At 38.5% G+C, this 26,795-nt stretch overlaps 1 pseudogene; it reads left to right on the top strand.

Moving 5' to 3' along the window:
- LOC149264677 (putative pre-mRNA-splicing factor ATP-dependent RNA helicase DEAH5 pseudogene) overlaps positions 1–23,400 on the top strand; it is an 86,185-nt pseudogene extending 62,785 nt beyond the window's left edge.
- The last annotated feature ends 3,395 nt before the right edge of the window (positions 23,401–26,795 follow it).

A 26,795-nucleotide genomic window follows, 5' to 3' on the forward strand; every position in this document is an offset into this window, starting at 1 on the left:
TATGGTAACCTAGAAACTCTACTTATACCTGGGGGCATGCAAACCTTTTTACATGTGAGTGAAAAGAGACCTTTTATTTTCTTAGTTTGTAGGCTCTCAACCCTTTAGACTTGTAGGTTGGTCATTCCTAGCTTGCATATGAAAGGCTCCAAAGCAAAGTTTTGAATGGGGCAAGCTCCCTAAAAAATGAACCTATCGATGAGACATCCTTATTATACAATTGGCACGAGTAGTTTTACGCGAAGTTCAATCTCGTTAAAAATAAACCTAGCAATGAGAAAATGTTCCCCTAGAGTTTAAGCTCATTAAAAAATGAACCCACCTTCAATAAATAATCTTTGCGATCGCATAATTATCAGCTTTTGAGCCTTGGTCGTGTTCTTACCATCACCTCCACTCTTTTTTAGCCAATCATACGCCTCCATTTGATTGTTTACCCTTTTGAGGAACAACTACGATGAGTGATTCTATTAGCCACATTCTTTTCACTGTTGTGATTGAAAATTCCAAACCTTACCTGGAACTAGCTGCTATCCGAAAAAATCACTCGTTCCTCAAAAAACGAGTATCCTTTAAGCTCTTTTCATCTGACTCGTAAAACATGAAAAGATTGCTGAGCAATTGGCCTCTCCATCTCGTTAAAGCGATCGGAAGTGCCATCCCTCCTCTAGATTTTAATCTTTTTGGACCTGAGGGACGATTACATAAAAAGATCGAGTGCTTGCCTTGTTCGGCTCGTTAAAACTATCGAAAAATCATCCCTTTCATATTATTTTATGCTTTTTCAGACTTAAGGGATTATATTACGAAAAAGGACTACTGGAATTGCCTTTACGTCTCTTTTTAGACTCTCTAAAAGTCAAAAGGACCGAGTTATCTTTGTCGTTAAACTCGTTAAAACAATAGCGACAAACTTGTCCAAGTAGACAAGAGCGAGTTTCACTGTCGCTAGGCTCGTTAAAACATAGCGACAGGTTTTCCCGAAGGGAAAATTATAGAACAAGAATATGTTATCCTCCTCAAGCTTGACAAAAATAAAGAGGTACTGGTTAGAAGTGACTAGGGAAAAAGCGAAGAAAACTTGAATAACTTCATTGGTAGCAGGTCGCTCTTGAACATGACACTTTCACTCCATCACAATTTGGGGTTAACGCTACCAATCCATTTCAGTGTCGCTGACATGTTCAAGAGAAGTCGCTCAGAGAATTCACCAACCTAGCTAATGCCTCATCCACTATAATACCTTCACTCTCCCTTTTCCATGACTGCCACCCTGAACCTGGTATCGTCAGATCGTTTTCACCTCCACAAAATCATTTGCTCAGTTCCGTGTCATAGATGTGAGATTCATTAAGGCCCTCCTACGATGGGTCACTTCTTATCGACATTAGCTCATTATCCAAGAATTTGACTTAGGAACAACCCGTTCAATACTTTGAAGCTTGCATGCCTCAATGGCAAGTATCTCACTTCTGGCGACAGGTTTACATCAATGGCCTTCGACCGAAAGATTTTGCATGGTGTTCGACATCAACTCATGTATTCACACCAAGTGAATTGTACTATAGTACCTTGAGGGTCATCATCATTATCGGTGATTACTCTCGTGCCTGTTAACATCTTACATCATTGGCTGGTAATCAGGCGATGTCTTTCCATGTTCTACATCAGAACATCCTTTTACATGGATCAACTTGTACTTCAGGCGAAGATTGAACGAGTTTGAAGACCCCACATCTAGTTTCATCCATCCGGGCTGTGATATATTCATGAAAATAAAGACATCAAATGTACATCATTGCTGCACAGATAATCATCCAAACTAAGGGATGATGGCTCTACCAAAATCATCAATCTGCCACACAGACAATTGTTTGTCCTATGTACATGAAAATGAATTTATAAAGCTCAGAATGGGAATGCCCGCCTCAGCTAGATCATGAAAATATTATGAAGATAATGTATTGTATTGTATCTTATTACAGGTCACCTTCCATTTTCAAAAACCTTAGATCCTCATTATAAATCATTTCACCCGACATCAGAAGATTTACAACCTCATGCTTTAGGGGGCAATTTTTATAGACATATTTGGGCACTGCAACCCCAATAAAATATGTCCATAAACCAAGGGCTTCTAAACCCCTAAAAGTTTTGTTTCATACCCTAAAGGAACAAGGTCAGTTGATTACATCATTTCCCAGAACTTCTCCCTAAAAAACTGCTTAGAACTGGTCAAAATTAGACCATACAGACTGCTCCATGCTAAAGGTGCGATGCATCTCACCTGTTACACATGAGGGGTGTGATGCATACTGAAAAGCCCTTCCGTAAGGTGCGATGAGCGAGAGAAGAAAAATGGCAGAAGCAGTTTGCTAGGTGGAAACACAAAGAATCTTCTAGAAACTGCTCATATGACACTTGCCTCTCTGAATTTGCCCAAGGATGAGTAAGAGATCATGAAATCTCCAAGTGGAACTAAGAACTATCAGTGAAATGAAACTAATCAAAATCCCAAAAGCTGACTCACTCTCCTATAAACATCTATATATGGATCCCTCATCCTAGAGATCCAAAGGCTGGAATTTTGTATTTTTGTAAGGAAGTGCTATTGGTTTCTTTTTGAAGACATTGTATTGTTGGGTGATCTTACTTTGTATGAGGTGAATATGGCTTTCATGGTGGGAGGATGATGCTATATCAGATAGCTTGGTTGTAATCCTCTCTTCTATTACTTCTATCAATAAAGCTATTTGAGTTTTCCTCCATATACTTGTATATCTCTAAATCTTGTATTTGTATATGCATTTATGGTTAATGTACATCTGATCCTACATTGCTTATGGTTATAGATCTCTATGCTTTGATGGTATTTTTCTGCTTTGACTCTACAGGCGTTCTTTGAAGCAGGACAAGCGAGAAAGGAGTGGTGGAAGCTCTATCAAAGGAGAGAGGAAACAAGAAAGGAGACTAGCGAAAGACTGAGGTTGGTACTCTCTGCTTCTCTCTCATCTATCTCTCATAAAGGAAAACACAAGTAACTTTAGTTTGTTTGTTTCTAAGATAGCTACCCGTCTTACTGGGACTAGCAGCTCTGAATGGACACTAGTTTTCCCAATAACAGTTGGGCAAGTGGTGGAGGCAGAAGAGCGGGAGGAGAGTTGTATAGGGGCCTCCACCCCTGATGAGGTGGATTCCATTGAGGTTGCGGCTGAGCATAGGATTGAAATGAATGGGTGGCTAGTTGGGCATGATATTGACATGTTAAGGACCAAGGAGGAGGCGTGGACTAGGAAGGATGAGTAGTGGGGGCCCAAGAAGGTATGGAGGTGACTTGGTTGGGGTTGTAATATGCCTGAGATGTCCCTTACATCCCATACTAGTATCGTCTGGGTCCATGTGGCCTCCTTTTGTTTATGTAATAGATCTGTTCAGTGACTCCTTCGGCCCCTTGGTATACAAATTTAACTCCAGGCAAGGAAGGGCACTTGTCTGTAGAATGATTTTCTTCACAGACTGAACAAACCTCTATACATTCAATGGGCATTCATTCATAGGATGCCTCCTTGTGCATCTACGACAAAAAATGGCCAAAGCCCTCTCTGCTTCCTCTTGTTTTCTTTTGATATGTAAGGTATCCATTTACATGGAAAGAATCAGCAGCATCTCACTCTTGAAGTCTTCCAGCATGATTCCAATTTCACCTTTCATGGATGAATTGGAAGAAGAGGCACTGGCTATGGGTTGAATCCCCCTACCTTCTTTTGGGTTGCTCTAGAATGGTTTCTAAAAAAAGCTTTATGTCCTCATAGGATAGTTGGTAGATGTCTCCCCTGGCCAATAGATGGAGGGTGTCTAAAAGGTCTTCGTGAACTCCCTTGAGTAGGACCAACTTCAAAGATTCAGGGTCAAGTGTACACTCGGCCCTTTTGTAATTGAGCTGGAACCTCTCTTCATAGTCTTCCAGGGACTCATCACTTCCCATGGTCATTCGGAAGATTTATTCTTTAGTATCTTTTGACCTACAATAGTCTCGATACTTTTTGTTAAAGGATTGTTGCATATGAGTCCAAGTTGTGATGCTATTTCCAGGTAATCCTATGAACTAGCGTAGTGCTGCATCCTTGAGAGTAGGAGGGAATAGTTTCATCTTTTTCTCGTCTTCTGCATAGTCATAAGTTCGACAGATTACATCAAACTCGAACAAGAAGGTGTTAGGATCTTCTGTAGTCAGACCATGGAAATGAGGTAGGGCTGAAGGGCTAATATTCTTCATTTTGGTGTCCCCATTAGTCTCCCGAATGGGAAAGGTACCCTCTATTCTTTCTCCATTTCCCTTACCATTTATGTTTTCAGCCATTGGCTCAGGAGGAATGTTTTATTCTTCTTCTTCCCCTATAGGTTCTTCAAATATTTCTGGCTATTCACCTAAGGGTTCTTCTTGAGTGCAGCCACCAAAGAAGAGAGAAGGTTGGCTGTGTGAAGCAGTGGGGGTGTTCGGCAGAAATTTTCCCGAGTTATCTCTATTCCTAGGAGGCATGAAAGGAAATATTTTTGGTTGGTTTTGCGTTTATTTTTCCCCACACTAATAGTACCTACAGAAACTGAGATTTTGATTGAACAAAACAAATTGCAACTAGCTGAAATGAACTTGCTAAATGGAAATTTTCATAATTGAAAATGAAAGCAAGGAAATGTAGAACTGAAAGAAAGGAAATGACTAGTCTACTTTTTTCGAAATGGAATTTGCAGATTTGGAAAGGAAAGCAAATAAATATAGAACTTGAAAGAAAATAAAATGACTAGTCTACTTTTGTCGAAATAAACAATTAGGAGAATGTTGCAATAGGAAATAGAAGAAAGCAGTAATCACGGAATACTTTGACGCTTCCTTGGCAACAACGCCGAAAAGTGGTGAGTGCTAGTATTGTAGCAAGAATTCTACCACTCATAGGCTTCCAACTTTACTTTTATCAACCCGATAGTTCATAACAAACTTGGAAGCGTCGGTGCTGCATGCACAAGTACTAGTTCTCACTACAGGTTGTCACTTGGCCAACCGGCGCAAGATCACTAGGATCTCAAGCCAAATTCTATGGATCTCAGAAGAATCTCTATGTGTAATGAAAGAAAGAAATATTACTCTACAAATGTTATTCTACTTGTAGAAAGGAAAAAGACTAAAATGCAAAGAAAAACCTAGTAAACCCTAATTAATAAGTGAATTCTACTTTTGCCAAAAACCCTATGAAAACCATGAAAGAAATGCCATTAGCTACTCAAGGAGGTAAACAAGATCTAAACATGCTATTTCTGGAAGTAAATAAGCAAAAAACATATTTTTGTATTTTTGTGTGTTTTTATGTGAATTTAACATACATCTAATTTATTGTGTGTGGCAAACAGGTGCCATTAGAGGGTAGTTTTGGAGCTTGGGAGGATGTAAGATGGTCTGTATGGGTCCTAGGAGGTCTTAGGTGGCCTTCTGGAGGCTTTTCCCAAACTTGACCTTCCAAAGAAATCCTACAGGAAAAACTACAGGAGGACACAGGAAAGCTACAAGAGGAAAACAAGGTAACTGCAGGAGGCCTACAAGAGGAGGTCGAGAGAAATTTCTGCCGTTTTGAGGGTGTGAGAGTGGGTGGAAAAGGAGGATGAAGGTTGGAATGAGGTGTTATGGCACCTAAGTTCTACCATGAACCACTAGGAGAGAGAAAGATGATTGCGTTTGCTCAAGGAGAGAGGAAGAAGTTCTATGAAAAATGAAGGAAACTAAGGCAAACTAGATGTGAGGTTTGGGAAACCTGTAGGGCATGGATCAGATAATGGATGTGATTTTTGACAAGTTTGCCTACTTCTGGAAGAGATCTACTGCATAGAAACCAAGAAAATCAAGCAACTATCTAAATGAATGCATTCTAGGAAAAACAGAGTTTTGCATTAAAATGGCCTAAACTATGATGCATTGAAGGAAATGCTGGGAAATGCTGCAAGAAATAAAAGCATGTAAGAGGACTATTGTAAATCAGGAAATGAACTTGATGAAGAATATCTAAAACAAAGCAAAACTAGACTATCAACCTACTAAAGAGCTGTAAACACTAGAAGTCCTAGGAATGAGGAAAATCTGTGTTTTTGGGGAAACAAGAGAGTCTTTGCCTCAAATCATGGTCCCAGAGGGAGGAAGAGAGGCCAAGGCACTATTTATGGCCTTTCTAATCTTTTCTGATCATTGCTTAACCTACTACAGAAAGCACAAATAGAAGCAAAATATGAAATCATCAAAAGGAACCTATTCTTAACCATAAAAGGAATACATCTAACAACAAATTAATCTACAAACTGAAGTAAAGCATACAAATATAAGAAAAGAGAAACTTGGCTACTTGAATTGGGCCCTAAACTAAGAGCTTCAGCCCTCTGAGGTAACTCAGTGCTAGCTGAAAAATTATTCCATCTTTATTATAAAAAAATAGCAAGATGTCACAAAATAGTAAGTTTGAAATTTGAGCAGACTTCACCTAAGACAAAATCCGATGCTATTGAGGCCCTAGGCCTCTCTACTTATACATCTAAAGCTACCAACAACTTCCTTAAAATCAGGGAGGCTTGGCTCCCAAAACTCAAGATCACTATCAGTCATCCTCCACTTGCTCAGCTGCCTTCTAGTGCATGATTCGGCTGCTTGTACTCCAAGCTAAATGAAGGGGAATTCGAAGTGAGGAGTAATAAAGGAGGGGGGTTCCTTCCTATAAGTCCTCTCCTCTATCTGCTTTGACTTATTTCTAGCATTTGACAATTGGATCCTTGACTTTGTCCTCGAAATCCATCAATAATCTGCATTAAATACATGTTAGACCACATGGCATCATAACTAACTCAACTCACACTATAAGCATAAATATAGTCAGAAAATCATACAATAAGCTAAGAGAATGGTTGATTTGACTAGGTTAGGAGGTAAAATGAGCCCACATAATTACCCATTTATGAGGCTCATCAATTATGCATTGATTCTTCTCTTGATGAATATAATACCTGCAAAACGTTCTTCAAGGAAATACCCATGACATGATAATACCAAAAATTACCTCATCCTACAGAGCATATGTCAGTGCTAAACAAAAGCAACAAATTATAATACAAAGAACCTAATGAAATCAAGAGATGAACATCAATATACAGAAGATACTTACCTGTAGCTTACCTCAGTTGCATCATTTTGCTGCACCTTGCTCTTTGCTTCGCTAGAAAGTCTGGTCCTTTGCACCCCTTGACAACACTTGATCTAGTTTTTCTTGCCTTCTAGGAGCACGATATTTAATATGATTTATCTTTGTGATTTCAAATCCCTAACATGTTATCTTTAGTCCTATAGAATTCCTCTTAGTATTATTTCCAATGGCATAGGCTTGACCCAGTTTGGACTCTTCAAGCCAACGTTATGCCCAATCTCTCACAGTGACCTAATTATGGACTAGTTCAGTAGAGAAAACTTGTACGACGTGCCATGTGTCACTATTTCCTCCTTCGGCTTTGAAATTGATACATAGAAAACTACAGTCGATTCACTATCCGCCACTTTTTACATAATTCCAATCCTCTTCTCAGAAAGAAAGTTATGAATAGTTTCCCAAGGTCACTTCTTTGAGATGAAATTCGGCAACCTGCAACAACCCTAACTTTCACAGATCATATCTCAGAAAATATAGTGAACAAAGATCTACAATTTTGTCACAACGTTCATTAGGATTTCGAATAAAATGGGTTTTAATTTCAAAATCTAAGACTTTGCATAAATGAAGTTATAGCGAAAATGCCACGATCACTGCATTTCAAACATATATGAGATTTCGTTTTATAGAGTTGAGAGGGGCTTCTATAGAGAATGTTGGAGGGATTTTAAGAGCTTAAAAAAATATTAATTAATGACTATTCAATGACCAAAACCAATTATGAGTGTCATGCCACAACCCTATAGGGTTTTAGCCCACTAACTGGGGTTACTAACTTCAAACATGAATATCTCTCAAACCGTGAAGATTTACGTTGTGTGCCATATATCAACGGAAACATCTCAATGAGTAGAATCTACCTAGAAGATCCTTGACTCAAAATAGAGTAAGTTGTCAAGTCAAAATTCCCTTGCAATATCAGGGTAGCCCCTGGTGCTACTTGGGTTGACATCAATGGCAACCTCAGATCATATTTACATCAACAAGGATATCCCCTGTAAGATGTCCCAAGTAGACCACAAACTATTTGGAGTAGCAGGCCCAAAAGTGGGTAGCAAAGTAGTGCCTTGACCGGGATAGCATGTAAAGGTAAGTATGATAACTTTGTCGGAAACAAGTGTGTGACCTTGCAGTGAGTCAAGTGAGATGCATGCGCATTCTAACAAACTAAAGGGAAAAATAAGTGAGTCCCTTAGGAGCCTGTAATAGTATGCAACCTGAAAGGAACACATGAGCGGAATCACATCACAGGTTGGAAGTGGAATATTCCACAATCCAAAGTGACGGGTTAATACAACAACATGTCTTCAACAAGATTCATACAATTGCATACAAAATAGTTCATACACAAATGCGTAAGATAAATAATACACATTGCTAAATTAACCAGAATAGTTGAACTAAAATAACAACACATGTATGAAAACATTCTTGCTCAGTTATATTATTAAGTGAAAGTTCCATCCATGAATACTCCATTGATAGCCACTAGCCCTAATATTGGAACATTACATTCAATACTGTCTGCTCCTCCAAAGAGATGTACTTGTGGATAACCCAAGGCTCATCACAATAATAACTAAGCCTTCTCTAAGAAATGCCTAGCCAAAATATTGGCTCCTAAAACCCTGTTCTATGAGTTATGAGGTTCTATTTATAACAAAGGGTGGGGTGACCCTTGACATTCCCCTTTGTGACTCTTCGAATACTCTCATGACTCTTCAACTTCTTTACAGATAACTCTTTACATTACATAGTGAGTGTTCACATTCCACTAATGACATTTGGAATTTCACTTACAACATATTTACAAATAATATACATTTTCCACATGTACCCATGTGAGACAAAATAGGCTATAGATAGCCAAACAAGACACAACACTATGACTCCAATGTTTGGGGCAAGATCAACTTAACAACCTCTACTTGATGACTCTTGGTCACATATTGATTCTAAGCTTGGTATTATGCTATGATGTCCCAAGACTGATTGATGGTGTCTTCCTGATAATGGACTCTTAGCTCAATAGCTTCTGGGTATATGGTCTTGGAACCTGTGTCCATCTCATCCTAAAGCATGTGCAACATGGCGTAGACCATGACAGAACCACCAGTATGGTTATGCATGTTTGGTGTGCTCAGGTTCCAATCATCCCCGGTGGTCTCCTGCCTTAGCTACTCCATGTACCCATCTATCTCTAACTGGACTTAGTTATTGTGCTTAACATTAGTGAGGTAACCTGCATCTATTCACTCTCTTCCTTAGCTACTTGTTGTTTCGACTCATCAACCTTTATTTGCATTGTTTGTTCTATCATTGTGCCTTGCCTTTGTTCTTATTTCCACTCTGCTTCTCTTCCTATTATTTCCTCCTCAGCTCCCATTCTCCCTTTGGTTGTTCTTCTGCTTGTTGTGGTCTCATTTCTACTACCTGCTAGCTCTACTATTCTCTCTTCCTCTTTTGTGTTATCTATGTCCTCTGCTTCCCTTTTCTTTTGGTATCAAAGATTCTTGCATGAATATTCAATCCACTTTCACTCTATAGCTTTGTTCTTGCTTTTTTATGTCAATAAGTTCCTCTTTCCCTGAACGTGTACTGGCTGGTCACCTTCTACCACTTCTGTTGGTTTTGCCACCATGTTAGTGTTGATTCATTTTCTATAAAAATTTCAGTATCCACATGTGTTGGAAAGTTAACTAGCACTTGATTGTTCCCCGGTACTGTTTTCAGTGGTTTCTCTTGAAACATGTCTCTTTGGTGCCATGGTAGAATGACTACTAGAGAGAAGTTCTTCATGAGTGTGGTACTTTTGGGATGGAACAGACACTCATGGGAAGCAAACATTAGCTCTTACAAATAAAATTTCACAACATGATCAAGCAGCAATCAAGGCATCTAATGAGATAATCTCATAATTTTAACTAACAGGGGTGATTGGCTGACTATGGGAACTGTGCAATGTGTAGTCCCAGTAGTCACTATGGAAGCTTGATGACTGGAACTACGTAATGTGCAGTTCAGTCTTGGCTAGAGCTCGGGAGAGATTGCACATTGCGTAGTCTCAATGGCCAGGCTAGGATACTGGCTCCTAGAACTGTGTAGTGTGTAGTTGGAACCAACCCAGGACAAGCTCTACAACATACTAGAAGCCAAGGCATAGGCCTTGAGCTCCCAGATTGTGTAGTGCATGCAGTTAAGTGTGAGATCTGAGTGGGGGGGCCCAAATCTATCCATGATGAGTGTGAAAACAAGAAGATCTAAAGGATGATGTTAGGATGAGTGTCGATCTAACTAAGTGTAGATGTATGCATGTGAAACAAGTGAAGCAATCGATTAAACTAAAGGAACACCAAGCAAGGGACGGGAGTCACCACAACGGCAACCATTGGTGCAAAAATGGAAAAACTCATGCAACACTTGAGAAAGGAAATCTATAACTTGAAACAACACTTCTACAAGCTAAAATAAGTTAAAATACTAGTATTCATTCAAAAAAATGAGTAAAACAACACTCTGACAAGCTAAACAAACAAAAGTGACATAAAAAGCAGCATAAGGTGATAAATGAAAAAATTCACCCCGAAAAGAGATGACAGTGTTTTGAAGGCCCCTTAACCTCATAGGGAAGCTATAGCTTGATGATCGAATATATATGTGAGATCTAGAGGTGTCCATTACATAGAGTTGAATAAAATGGAGTTCATGACGTGTATGCTTGGGATCAAGGACAGTAATGAAACTTGGCAGAAACTTCTAAAGATGGCAATGTGTCACCTTCGATAAACTACTAATAGAACCCTATTTCCTTTGGATGATTTTCCTCTTAGCTTCTTGTTTTCAAGAAAACTGGCATGCACTACCTAGAAATATTGTGCAGTTCTAGGAAGGATTGAGAAACTCTCTGGTTGATGAACTAAGCTGTCTTCTGACCACAAAAGGTTCTACGCAATTTCTAAGCTGAGTAGCTCTAGGCTACCTCTTAGGCTTTACACAATTTCCCAAGTGAAGGCAAGTTGTCTGTTGGCTTTGCAAAATTTTAGAGCTGAAGGCTCACTTGCTTTCTCTCATGATCTGAACAGTTTCCCAGCTGAAGAGAAGCTTCCAGTTGGGTCTGCGCAATTCTAGAGCCGAAGCTCACTACTGAGCTTCATTGCACATTTCCTGAGACCAAGGCTAGTTTCCCTCAAGGATTGCACAGATCATCAAGTAGTGCTAGAACTGGTTTATAGCCAAGTCATGGGGTCAGCTTCTGGTTAGATGACAAAGGAAGTAAGAAAACACAATTTTTAAAGTGAAGGATAAAACTCAAATGAAAGCATAAGAACCTAGGCAGTGTAAGATAAGGTGTTGGGAATTTAGTAGGGAAACTCCAAAATGAAGCGAAGGCAAACTTTTGTAGGGTGGTTGTAGCCACTACAACATTGGCAACACACTGGTAGAACTCCAGCTCTCTGTATGGACCTTTTCTCATGTAAAGTGAGTCTAACTCCTCCCAAAGTATTTTTCGATTATTTGATCGTCATGGTTCCTTCACTAGCTTGAATTAAAGATATAGTCCCTACCATTCTCTTGATCGATCATCACACATACTAAGACAAGTTAACTATGTTGTTTCGATTGGGGATGAGGGGAATATTGATGCACAAGTAATGTAGAGTATCAGAGTTTGAGTTTCATCTCTGGAGTTGCTCCACTACAAGTAGGCCTGGACAGTACCCCCGCATAGTCACTTTGGGAACACAAGCATCACTCCACTACCAATGGGCCTGGACAATACCTTGAAGGATTTTTTTGCTTCACCTCTTCTGCAGGAAGTATTTCTCTTCTTTTTCCTTTATTTTATTTTTTCATTTTCCAAAGAACTATGAATAGGCACTTATTTATTTCATGAGGAAGAAGAGGGATTCTGAGTTATTGAGAGTAGAATAAGTTGTCCCTTTGGATATGGATATTATATAAACCTATGACATACTTTTTAAGGTGTCCCCCCTCACCTTAATCTACTTGATTGAATTGAAAATGATTAACCATGACTCACTCTAAAAGGAACATATTTTCCAGGGTATCATCGATTGAAGAAATTCAAGCTCTTCATAAAGAAAGGGGGTAACAGATAACCAAATGTTTATAGTTGTACAAGTCCTCTTGTATTTCAACCTGCTTGTCTCAAGAAGAAAACACGGTTTCATGGGAAGTTAATCCTACAGGTACATGAACAAACAAGGAAATAAAAGGACAACATTAACATGAAAGAAAAACAAGTAAACAAAATCAAACAAGAAAGAAAACACTACTCTTACTCCTAAGCTAAATAGTGCATGGTCCCTCTCACGTGAAGTGATATTTCTAATGCAGCCATCGGTGCATTGGTTGGCCCATGTAGGTGAAGGAATGATTGACAAGAAAGATATTCAGGCAAACCATCATGCAAGAAAGATAAAACAATGAAAAACAACACCCTCGAATTTTAAATGCATCCATAGAAAATAAAATAGTAAAAGAACAAGACAGACACTCTGTGGATGTACCATGGTGTTGCATCACACTATGCACAGATGACAAACATGCACACTCTTTTGATCTTCAAAAATGAGAAAACATGCAGAAAGAAGAAAAATTTCTCTTCACAACATGACTTGCTACGTATGACTCCTCCAATGCATGAGCAATAGGATAATGAGATTCTAGTGGAGGATGTGAAAATTGTGGATCAAATTGATTTTGAAGGTGTCCAAGACAACGATGATGAGCCTGGGGTGTTTCATCATATTTCTGATCAACACTGGAACTGACCTCAAGATTGCGAGAACCTGACATAACTATCAGCTCGAGCTGAAGTGGCTCGACAACTTGAGGGGTTTCCACTTCATCGACAGGTAGATCATCAAAGACCAGTGGCTTAGAAATATCAACAGCAAGTGAATCAAAATCATGATCAAATGAGTGAGTTAAGAGATCATGACAATCATAAAATTCAATATGTGCATTGGCATCCTCATGATTGGATGAATCATATAGAGGGGTTGATGAGAAACATAAGTTTTCACACTCTGAATTTCTAGAAAGAAAATATGATAGATTGGGTCTATTGGAAAATAAATATGGGTCCTCTCCATAAGAAAATGATGGACTGAAATCCTGTGTTGTGTAAATGTCAGAAGTATAACATCCAGGTATGAATTTTCATAAGAAAAATTAGAAATGGTAGGATCACAGAACATGTCAAGATAAAGCAGATGAGGTTCAGACAAAAGGAGGTCATCCTTCACCATAGTTTCTTCTTCATATTCCCACACATACTCATAAAAAATGATAACGCAGGTTGGCTTCTCAACACTACCTACGCTGACAACTTGATCATTGTGAACAACAGATGTGGAGTTCAGAATGGGTGAACACAACACAGTACAATCCAGAGGATCAAAGGAACCAGAAAAGTAAGGTTGAGAAGGAAAGACCTCATGACAGCCATCAAGGTTACAGTCCAAATCTATACAGATGTTAATAGAAGGTGGGGCGGGAGGATGTCATAGCTAGATAGATAGCTAGACAGATAGGTTCGTAAATTCTCACACCTCATCCTCTGGAGCTAGAGTTGTTTGATGAGAAGAGGAAGGAGGGTCACTTGTGACAACAACCTCGTCTGTCTTAGATTTGGAATCTTGACTAACACCAAAGTATGTTGGGATGGGTTCGAATGATTCTAACTTATGTGTATTTTCAAATACGTGAAGAAGATATTGAAAACTTTCTTTGAGAAATTTTCAATCAATTTCATCTTATGGGATTTGAAAAGAAAGATTACAATAGAAGTCCCCAAATTGCGCGATAGATTCATCAAGTTCTTTCCGTAATTTCATAATTTTTTTATTAAGGGCTTGATGGTCATAATGATAGAAAGCATGCATTAACTCTATGATCATGTGATCAAAGGAGTGAATAGAGGTTGTAGGCACCATGCAACACCATTGGTCAACATGCCCTTCGAACGTATAAGAAAACAACCCATAGGAAATGTCATCTGAAGGGACTTCATTCCTTTGACAAAAGCCTAAGAAGGAGCCTTTATGCCTTAACAGGGCTACTCCACCTTCACCATTGTACTTGACCTATAACAAGTCATTGACGACATCCTCCGACACTTCGAAATCATGTGCATGAGGAAAACATGTTGGAGTTGAGATTTTAATGTAAGTCATGAATGATGTGCAGAGATTCAAAACAGATTTTGAGGGATTTTCTTGTCATCTGGTGGTCCTTCTAGTGCCAAAAATTTTGATTGTGTTGGACCTGCCAACATGTCAAGAGATATCCCTAGTAAGATGTTCCAATTAGACCTCATACCATTTGGAGTAGGAGTCCCATCAGTGTGTAGTAAATTAGTGCCTTCACAGCGATAGTGCACTGAGGTAAGTATGATAACTTTGTTGGAAGCAATTCCGTGACCTTGTAGGGAGTCAAGTGAGATGCAAGGGGGTTCTAACACATGGAATGGAAAAGGAAGTGTGTCCCTTAGAATCCTATAATAGTACGCAGCTTGAAAGGAACACACGAGCGAAATGAAATAACAGGCTAGAAGCAGATTTGTCCACAATCCAAAGTGACAGAATAATATGGCAACACATCTTCAACAAGATTCATACATTTTCATACAAAATAGTTCATACACAAATGCATAAGTTAAATAACATACATTTCTAAAGTAACTAGAATAGTTGAGCTACAATAACAATATATTAATGAAAACATGCTGGCTCAATTATATTATTAAGTGAAAGTTCCATCCATACATACTCCATTGATAGCCACTAGCCCCAATAGTGGAACATTACAATCAACACTGCCTACTCATCCAAAGAAATGTACTCGCTTTATGTTGTGGAGAAGCCAAGGCTCATCACAATACTCTCCAAACCCTCTCTAAGCAATGCCTAGCAAAATTCTTGGCTCCTAAAAGCATCTTCTATGAGTTATGAGATTCTATCTATAACATAGGGTGGGGTGACCCTTCAAATTCCCCTTTGTGACTCTTCAACTTCTTTAGAAATAAATCTTTACATTACATAGTAATTTCTCAAATTCCACTAATGACACTTGGAATTCAACTTACAACATATTTACAAAGAATATACACTTTCCACCTGTACCCATGTAAACAATAGGCTAGAGACAGCCTGAAAAGACATAACACTATGAGTATGAAGTTGTGGGAAGTACCAACTCAACAACCTCCACTTGATGATTCTTGGTCATGTATTGATGCTAAGCTTGGTACTATGTTATGATGTCCCCAAATTGCTGGATGGTGTCTTCCTAATAGCAAACTCTTGCTTCCATAGCTTCTGTGTATATGGTCTTGGATCCTGTGTCCATCTCATCCTAAAGCATGTCATCATGGTGTAGACCATGAAAGGACCACGGTTATGCTTCTACTTGTTTGGTGCACTCAACCCCAAGTCATCTCCAATGGCCTCTTACCTTAGCTGCTTCATGTACCCGTCGACCTCTAACCAGACTTGGCTCTTGTACTTATCATTGGTGAGAGAACCTGCATGTGTTTACTCTCTTCCTCAGTTACTGGATGTTCTGACTCATCAACCTGTATTGGCATTGTTTTTTTTGTCATTGTGCCTTGCCTTCGTTCTTCTTTCTGCTTCTGCTTCTCTTCTTATTCTTTCCTCCTCAACTCCTATCCTACATTCAGTTGTTGTTATGCTTGTTGCGGTCTCAGTATACTACCTGCAAGCTATGCTTTTCTTGCTTCATATGCTCTAATGTTTGTGTTCTCTCCTTCCTTTTGTTTCTTTTGTCAAAGATGCATGCATGGATATTGAATTTTATTTCACTCTATAGCTTTGTTCTCCATTTATTATGTCAACAATTTCCTCTTTCCTTGATCCTATATTGCCTTGTTGCCTTCTGCCACTACTAGTGGTTATGCTGCCATGTTAGTGTTGATTAATTTTCTATAAATAGTTGAGTGTTCGCATGTAATGACAAGTTAACTGGTGCTTGCTCAACTGTTCCCCGATAGCTGTTTCAATGGTTGCTCTTGAAATGAATCTCTTTGGTGCCATGGTACAACGAATACTTGAGAGATGTGTTTTACTAGTGTGGTACCTATGGGAAAGAATGAACACTCATGGCAAGCAAACATCAACTCTTACAAATCTAACCTCACAACATGATCAAGAATCAACCAGGGCATCTAATGAGAGGAATCACATAATTTTGACTAGCAAGGGTGACTGACTAACTATGGAAACTACGCGCTATGTAGTCCCAACAGTTAGTGTGGAAGCTTGATGACTAGAACTGCACAATGCGTTCTTCAGTCTTGGCCAGAGCTTGGGAGAGTCTTCACATTACACAGTGTTAGTGGCTAGGCTGGGAGCTTCACTCCTGGAATTATGTAGTTCACAGTTGGAGCTAGCCCAAGACAAGATCTACATAATTCTAGAAGCTAAGCTAGAGGCCTTAATCTCCTAGATTGCGTAGTGCATGTAGTGAAGTGTGAGATCCGGGTAGGGGGAGCCTAGATATGTCCATGAGGAGTGTGCAAACAAGTAGATCTGAAGGATGATGAAAGGATGAGGGTAGATATGAATAATTGTAAACGTATGCATGTGAAACAAGTGCAACAATTGATTAAATTGAAGGAATATGAACCATGTAAAGGAAGTCATCACAACGGTGGCCGTTGGTGCAAAAATGGGAAAACTCATGCGAAACTTGAGAAAGGAAATCTTTAACTTGGAACAACACTTTTACAAGCTAAAACAAGTCAAAACACCTGCAATAATTCAACAAAATGAGTGAAACAACATTCTCACAAGCTAAACAAAAAGAAGCGACAAAAAAAGTAGCAAAAGGCGATAAAATCAAAACTCACCCCAAAAATCTGAAGGCCCCTTGATCTCCTAGGGAAGCTATAACTTGATAATCTAATGTATACGTGAGATCTAGAGGAATCCATTACATAGAGTTGAGGAAAATGGTATTCATGACCCGTATGGCTAAGATCAATGAAAATGACGACACTTGGCTTAAAATTCTAAATATGGAAATATGCCACCTTTGGGAAACTACTAATAGATCCCTACTTCCTAGGGATGATTTTCCTCTTAGATTCTTCATTTCTAGGAAAACTAGCATGCATTTCCTGGAAATATTGCACAGTTCTGGCAAGGACTAGGCAACTCTCTATTTCATGCATTGAGGAGTCTTCTGAGCACAACAGGTTCTATGCAATTTCAAGGTTGAGTGTCTCTGGACTGCCTCTCATGCTCTGCGCAATTTCCCAAATGAAGGCATGGTGTCATCTAGCTTTGTTCAATTATAGAGCTGAAGGTTCACTTGCTGCCTCTCATGCTCTATGTAGGTTCCTAGCTGAAGACAAGCTTCCAGCTGAGTCTGCGTAATTCTAGAGTCGAATATCCACTAGTAGAAAATGATGAAATTAGTGACTAGGTGACTAAAAAAGTTAGTAAGCACAACTTTTCCAAGTGAAATAATACCAAAAATGAGCAATCTTAAGTGACCCAACTAAAACCGACTGCTTTAAACTTGGGTTAAAATATATGACTAGATAATAAGTAATGCAACTAAAAATGACTAACATGAATGACTAGTTTAGTTTAGGAACAAAAAATACAACTACTTAAAAAGTACTACAATAATACAAATTAGTCATTTAAGTTAGTCATTTTAATCGTGCACTGTGTTTTTTGGATTGTGATTCCTTTCTCTTGCATTTTGTGATAGCTTGTTATGTTATAAATATAGATTATATTTATGTAACCTTTGACTCAATTGGAGGGTTATAATAGTTTAAATAAGAATTTTATGGGCTTAGGCTAAATAGGAATAAGACTATATTGTCTATATATTTTGTTAAAGGTTCATATTATTATGTAAAAGGTTTATCCTCTTCGATGTATGTGGAAACCCATCTAATTCCTAGTTTTTTTCTGCCAAACTGGTAAGGGAGCACCAATAGATTGAGAAAACCACTATTGGTGCTCTATTAATATGTTAGGTCAAGTCAATTAGCCATTGCAACCACTTCAATGCTTCATCAATCCACTATCCCTTTTGTATGTGCTTCATAAGAAAGTGAAACAATGAGATGTCAAAATATGGATGGTTGCAAGTTGGAATTTTTTTCACTATTTTGTTGTGAATAAGCATGCATATATGCCAATCAAAAAATATTCTATTATGTCAAATGCTGACATGAAATGATACAGGATTTGTTGATCCAACCTTGCATTGGGTTATGTTAATCAAACCACAAAATATTTCCCTGCTTTCCTTCCAACTCTATCTTGAGGACTGATCTAGTATACTAATAATTTATCCCAAGTAGATATGCAACTATGTTGTCATATAAGTATATATATTGTTGTGCCAAACTCTAAAAAGAAGTGTGTTGAAGACTAAAATTGAAACCAAGGATATACCATAGAGCCCTAGGTATCCTCAAGTTTTTTCATGGGCTGTCACGAAGACTTGGAAAAGAGGAGACCATTTATTATCTCAACAGTCCTGCTCAAATTTATATGAATTGTATTCCATATAAACCTTTCTTCACATATTTGAACTATTTCCTTAGGGAAAGATTGGTCTGTAGAAACAAGCTCATCAATTACAGGTTTGAATGAGTGTTTTTTGTCCAATATCTAAATTGTCAGCATCATTTCGGGCTTGGTGTATAAATCCACTTGTATTTGATTTAGATATAGTTAACACCTCACTTTCACTTCTAAGTGACTAATCATAAACATGAGGGCCACCAAAAGGGGTGGTTGTGTTTACCTCCACAACATTTTTCATCAGATGCTTATGCCACCATCCAACCAATGTTGCTTTATTAATGTGATACTACATGATGAACTAATAAAATATATGCACCTAGGTGAAAACACAAGTGAAATCCCTTTCTCTCATCATTATTTTTTATGCATCTAGGCACATGTGGTCAGCAAAACTAAAGAAAACATCATCCCCTCTGATTTATCTAAAAACAAGGGCCATTGGTTTCTTAGGGAAGTGATTCATCACGGAATTAGATTCTTTCATATGCATCAAATTAGTCATAATGTTATCACCCTGATCGTAGAGATTAGAAGTCACAGATCAATGGCATGGATTTTCTAGGTTTGAAAGTTGGAAAGTGTCATTGGTGAAACAAGAGGAGACCTCTGTTTCAATATGCCTACTGATTGAGGTTGTTACCTGATCGATCTCTCCATCTTTCATATCCTAGAGATCTATGTTAACAACGTTCCTCCACAACATTTTCCATTGTATTCTTATGCCTCCAACCAATCGATGTTGCTTTATTAATGTGATAATATATGATGAATTGGTCAAATATATGCACCTCTGTGAAAATACAAGAGCAAGCCCTTTCTCTCATCATTGTTTTTTCTACATCTAGGCACATGCAGTCAGGAAAACTAATGCAAACATCATCCCCTATAATTTCTCTAAAACCAGGGGCCATTTTTTTCTCAGGGTAGTGATTCATCATGGAATTAGATCCTTTCATATGCATCAAATTAGTCATAATGTTATCACCTAGATCGCAAATATTATAAGTCACGAATCAAGGGCATGGGATTTTTAGTTTTGAAATATGGAAAGCATCATTGGTGAAACACGAGGAAACCTCTATTTCAATATGCCTATTGATTGAGGTTTTTACATGATCGATCTCTCCATCTTCCATATACCAACTATCTAATTCGATTGTCACCAAGTGAAGGACTATGGTCGTTGGGTTAGCTTGTGGGTCCATCTACATTTGATTTATATGCCCTTCCAAATCCAATTTTGATACCATCATCCTGGTTAATATCTTCTCAAGAGCCTTCACACTAGATTCCCTCATCTTTGTTATAGGCCATCCTCTCTCTCTTATGTGGACCAAGTGTAGGGACACATAGGGTAGATCATGTCCTCAAAATGTATGCCATCAGGGAAGCATTCTTTTGCTTGTTCCTTGTCAATAAATGTCATCAAACATAAGTTTTATTTGTCACCATTCTCTTCTTCATTAACCAAGCCAACTTATTCATCAATTGCCTCAAAGAGACCCATTTCATTCTCAAGGTGAATATCTACCACAAAGTTTTTTGTATATATTTCACTAGTACCCTGGAACATGATTGTAATGAAATTAATATTTTGTTCACTATCACACTCAGTGTCAAAGACCAACATATCATCAAAGCAGAAGGCATAGGATAATGCATGTGTGAGAAATTGTCGATTTCATGATTTGCAAAATCTGGGCAATAAGAAAAAGATGTTTCCACCTTATGGCATGCGTCATCTTTTACCCCCACTTAAAAAATATTTAAATAATCAGTTTGTTTTCATATCCATGACTAGGGATGACTTGTTTGTTGTGTTAATGTATAATTCATCTTGAATAGGCTCAAGTCTACTTGTGGAGGTTTCACCTTGCATTCTTTACAATTTCTAGACCAAAACCAATTTTCAGAGGGGACAAAACCATCATGTGACAAATTCTTATCAAAAATTCCCAAATCTATACCAAAACCATCATGTGACAAAATGTTATCATAAATTCTCAAATATGTACCAAAATTAGTCAATTCCTTTATGGAAAATGAAGCTTGGGTCTATTCCTCAAACAAAAAAGGGCTTCTATTAGCGTTGGACATGGAAATAGGTTGTGCAACATCTACCTTTCTTGAGAATATTTCAAGATCTATGCATAGAACCATAATTTGACCTTGCATTGAATTTGGAAAATTTTCTTCAATTGCTTCTTCATCACTTTCAAATAGAGGACAAAAAATTCTTTCTTCTTAACCTTCCATTAAACTTGTATTTTTTTCTTCAATTTCTTCTTAATCACTTTCAAATGGAGGATCAAAAATTCTTTCTTCTCAACTAGTTTTATCAACTTTAAGGTCAACAACCTTATTCAACATGGTGAAAATTTTATTTATTTCAACATGGGGAGACATCACTTCCTTCGCAACCTTCCCTTGCCAAGGTTCTGAAGCAGGCCCTTTGTTACACCAAACTACAATAAGGAGCATAACAACCACAATAAGGAGCCCTAGCTATTTGGGGTTCATCAGGGTAGGGTTTCAAGGGTAATGGATATAGGGTGCTTTGTTTAGTTGAAATTGGAAAGAGGGTTTGGTCCATATTTCACAGATTGAAAACATGAGGGTGGCTAATGCAAAGGAATCCATTAAGAGATATCAAGAGGTTTGGGTCAAATTCATTTCTATATCGGGACAAAAAATGGGCCTTTCCTTGAGGGATGTTGATCAGAAAACCAGTGAGGAACTATTGCCAATGAATAAAATCACCGATGATGATGGTCAAAGGGCCAATTCTCTTAGTTCCAATCAGTCTCCCACAAAGAGGACCGGACTTTAAGGTATCACCATTGTGGATGAGGAGGAAAACATGCCTTCCCGGAGGCCCCTGAAGAGAATGAGCTCTCCCGAGAAGTGGGAAGCAAAGAAATTGGTTGCATCTAGGGTCTTGGATGTGAGGGAATATCCTATGTATGACGAATATGGTGATGGCATGCTTTACCAAGACAAGGGTACTGCTGAGGAGGAGCTCGAGATCGAGTTGAATGAGGATGAGCCTACTTTCCTGCAGGGGCAGACTCATTACTCGATCGATGTTTCACCTGTGAAGATTGTGAAGAATCCTGATGGTTCACTACAGAGAGCAGTGATGACGTAGTCAACGCTTGCGAAGGAGTGAAAGGAGCTTTGATAACAATAGTAGAGGACCATGTTGGATTCCGTTCCCAAGGATTTGAATCGACCATGGGAAGATCCAATGCCAGAGGCATATGAGAGGCATCTTGCATAAGAGTTGAGACAGGTGGGGCTTTCTGCTTATGATATGCTTGAGTGGAAGAAAGATGCTTTTGGAAAAGCATAAACATTCGGACAACGGTCAAAGCTCTCGATTCAAGAACAGAGGTAGGGCCTTCCCATCTACAAGTTAAAGAAGGAATTGTTATAGACGATGAATGACAACCAAGTTCTGGTTCTCATTGAGGATACTGGCAATGGAAAGACCACTCAAGTGACCCAATATTTGGTAGAGGCAAGTTACACTACTATAGGTAAGATCAGTAGTCCCCAACCTCCTAGAATGGCAGCTATGTCCTATAGAAAAAAGAGTAGTGGAGGAATTTGGATGTCGTTTAGGGGAGGAGGTTGGGTATTCCATTCATTTTGAGGATTTCATTGAGCCAGAGACTATGATTAAGTACATGAACGACGGTATGATTCTTATATAGATTTTACTTGATGAAGAACTATCTCAGTATTTAGTAATCATGCTTGATGAGACCCACGAGAGGAAAATTCACATAGATGTGTTGTTTGGGATCTTGAAGCAGTTGTTTAGATGCAGTCTTGATCTTCAGTTAATTGTCACCTCCACCACTCTCGATGTTGTGAAATTATCAAGATATTTCTTCAACTACAATATATTCACTATCCCAGGGATGACTTATCTCGTAGAGATATTGTATACCAAGAAGTTGAAGAGTGACTATTTGGATGTTGCATTGATCATGGTCATGCAGATTCACTTGATAGAACCAGAAGGTGATATTCTTCTTTTCTTAATGAGACATGAGGAAATTGATACTGCATGTTAGATTCTCTATGAGAAAATGAAAGGACTTGGAAAGAATGTTCCTAAACTCATCATCTTTCCGGTATACAGTGCTCTTCCCAGTGAGATGCAGTCAAGAATTTTTGAGCCTGCTCCTCCAGGTAAAAGAAAAGTGGTTGTGGCCACCAATATCGCAGAAGCTTCTTTGACCATTGATGGAATCTACTATGTTGTTGATCCTAGCTTTGCTAAGAAGAATGTATACAATCCAAAACTTGGTCTAGATTCACTGGTCATTACACCAATTTCTCAAGCATTGGCTAAGCAACGTGTTAGATGTGCTAGTCGTACAGGACCTGGTAAGTGCTATCGTCTATACATAGAAATTTCATATCACAATGAGATGCTACCCACCATTGTGATAGAAATATAGATGATTAATATTGAACTCATGACACTCACCATGAAAGCTATCTTCACACTAAATAACTACTCACTACTTCGGATGACAACTCAAACTTCATGAACACCGTTAAGGACTGCTTGGAGTTCTTGGAGGGTTCCATAAGATATATTTCCAAGAGCAGGACTCAGCAGCTGAACCCAAGGAATATTAAAGACGTCAAGATCTGGATGAGCGCAACACTGAGTTATCAGAGTGACTGCAGTTCGGCTCTCAAATATGTTAATACTACCCAGGCAGTGGGAAGATCCATGCAAGAACTCATTATAGTTATGAACTTCACTAGTAATGCTCTAAGCATGGTCGATGCTCTGGATACTTACGGGAAGAATATGGTCATATGGAGGCCTCCCAAAACGGAGAGATCATTGAATTTATCTAGCACTGCAGATTATTCCCATCATTTCAATAAAATTTTGGGTGTATCAGAGGTAAATGAATTGGTTCCCGACGTTACTGTTTCGAAGGATGAATCCTCCATGAGCATTCAACAAGCTGTGAACAATGCATTGAATTATTTTGAGTGGATATTTGTGATACATATTGTTTGGTCAATTTAGAGTGCCCTAAATTGTTATATTAATTGTCAATCTGGGTGTCGTAAACTGCTGAAGTGAGGTGCACTATATATGCAAGATAACCGATTTCTTACATTTTTTCGTTTTTGATTTTAGGTTTGTTTTTGGGTTTATCTTTTGTTGATTCCCTAATGTGAGATGGAAATTCTAAAAGTCAAGTATGGATGTAAGTGTTCAAGGCAATGATGACCTTTAAAATGATTTCCAAACTTCAAAATTTTCAAAAAGGTTTTAAAACTTGCAATGATGAAATTGATTCCTAAGAGAAAATAAAAATGTACGAATATTCTAATTAAACCAAACAGTGAGCTAGTGACTATGAAACCCAGTATCCTTGCTACTGTATAAAAAGAAACTGAACTCAAAGAAATTCAAAAACTGCAAGCAAAGTAAACTAAATCATATTACATCAACTCATATTCTGACCCCTCACCATTCGACTCGCTCTGGCTTTAGGAGGTAATCATAAACAAATTGAGCAATCTGATATCTAATTTGCATAAAATGAAACTAATATTAAACTACACACTCATACTCCAATCCCTCACCATTTGACTCGCTCTGGCTTTAGGAGGTAACTGAAAATGACATGAGCAATTCAATAACTAACTTGCAGAAAAATAAACTAATATCAAACTACGCATTCATACTTCAATCCCTCACCATTTGACTCGCTCTGGCTTTAGGAGGTAACTGAAAATGACATGAGTAATCTAATATCTATCTTGTAGAAAAGTAAATGAACAAAACTGAAAGAAATAAACAGTGTTGGAATTAGAACTAAGAAAATAAATCAGCAGAAGGACAAGATAATTCCATGTCATTAGTCATTATAAAGCTATGTGCAAATGCCCGAGCTGCCTATTAGAACCTGAAATAAAGACACTGATCAGTTAACAGCATTAGAAAGCATAAAAACTATGGACAACAATCAACATGAATACCATAAGCAGTGCAATATATACAAGTAAACAATTATGGCATCAGGAACATAAAGAAATAAAGCATGAAACTATACAGCAGTTAACAAAACCTTGGTGTGTACAGGGGCCCTCTGCACAACCTCGGCCAATCAGCAATCAACCATGAATTGAGCTTATAAACAGTGTCTTCTCATGTATTAAAATGCAGTCATAACATAAAGATAAAATCACATCACAGTGGGCTCGTAACCAGTCAAAATTACATTCAAAAAGCTAGCTAATATGCATATGAGAACGCTTTATTTATAACAGAGGATGACATAACCACTTTCCTAAAATCTGCGCTGATAAAAAGACACGTGAATAACCACGTCCAGAAATCTATCATTATGGTAGCTGTGAAGATTAAATCCAAGGAGGGTGGCTATTAGATTCGGTTCATGGAGCAGTCCACATGTGTTAACACGTCTCCTGAGATTTAGGAATGGCCACGCAAGTCTTCACGTGGTGAAAAATAGAGTTCTGCCACCGTAAGACTCTTAGGTTGAGCACCGCTTGACTATCTTTGACCATGGACTTCTGTGAGGGATTCGGCTAAACCAAGAGGACACGGTCCATGTCCACATCATCTACAACTTGCCCATGCGGTCGGATTCGCCTAAAGACACGTGTAACATAGACTTCACAAAAAAGGTTGCGAAAAGTTAAACTGCCTGCGGAAAGTGACAAGATTCTGCAGCTAAATGAGCAAAAATCTAGATCAAACAGTGGACACAAGACATAGTTAGGAAACCATTTTATATGCTCTTTTTAAACTAATATGCAATGATTTGACAGCTTAGGAGGTCCAGGTAAATGGAAAAAGGCTAGAAAGGTGTATAGGGAAGATGCAAGTTTGGGACTCAACATACCCCCACTGTGAAGGTGTTACAGGTCCTCATGTAACCAAAATTTTGATTATCCTCCCTTTTAGTCCATGTGTTCTGAAGCTTCTGCCAGTACATCTAGTCCTCTTCTCTTCTTCCTTGGTGCTACTACCATCCTAGGCTTCCTTATCAAACATCTGAATTTGAGATTGATTAATTCCCTACTAATCTTCCTGCACTTTTTCTTTAATTTCTTGTTCTTTTTTTGCCACAGTCCCAGATGTAACATAGTGTTATCATGAATGATTTTTTCCACTTTGCTTTGCTCCTTTAATGCTTCATTTTCTTGTTTAATGTTCCTGTTTAAAACCTCCAATTCAAACACTTCTTGTTTCAATGATTGGACTTGTGCTTCTTATGCTATGTGAGGCAGAGTGGATGACGTGCTCGGGCCTGCAGCTGTCTTCTCTAAGGATTCTAGATAATCATACACCTCTTGCTGATTTGGATCTATTTCGGGTGTTTTCCTTGGGCTGACCTCAAAGTCTTGTTGAGGAGGAGGACTGATTTCTAACTCTGGCCGAGAAGGACTTATATCAATAGCTGGAGGACTGGTTTCAATATTTGGCTGAGGATGAGGTGGGCTACGACTAGCTGGAGGTTTATCCGGTGTTTCCCCACCCAAGTCAATGAAGTGGGGTCCTTTTACTTGTGTTTTCCTCCACTTTCCTCTAAGCCTGCTGCTTCTTAAATACTATGGGCTAGTACTCGCTTCTTCCATACTCTGTTTTCCTTTTTCTTTCTTCTTGGTTGTAGCAGCTTGTTTTTGAAGATGCACTAGTCTCTCAGACAACACTTGATAGTCTTCCTCTACAGATGGTTCTGGTGATTGGTAGACATCTTCTATGCTTCTTTTTCCTTTCAATTTTCTCTGTTTTCTATCCTTAGTTCTTTCCTCCTCTTTTTGACCAACTTCTTTAGTTTTGCTAATAGGAGAGTCTTGAATTATTGCACTTTTCTCTTTTCTCCTACTCCTTCTTGGTGTTTTTGGTGTACTGCTTTCAAGTGCCTCAGATGGCTCTTGAAAGTAG

This window comes from Pinus tabuliformis, chromosome 6, assembly GCF_031772625.1.
Source record: "Pinus tabuliformis cultivar Carrire ecotype Pingquan chromosome 6, CPIR1, whole genome shotgun sequence".
NCBI lineage: Eukaryota > Viridiplantae > Streptophyta > Pinopsida > Pinales > Pinaceae > Pinus > Pinus tabuliformis.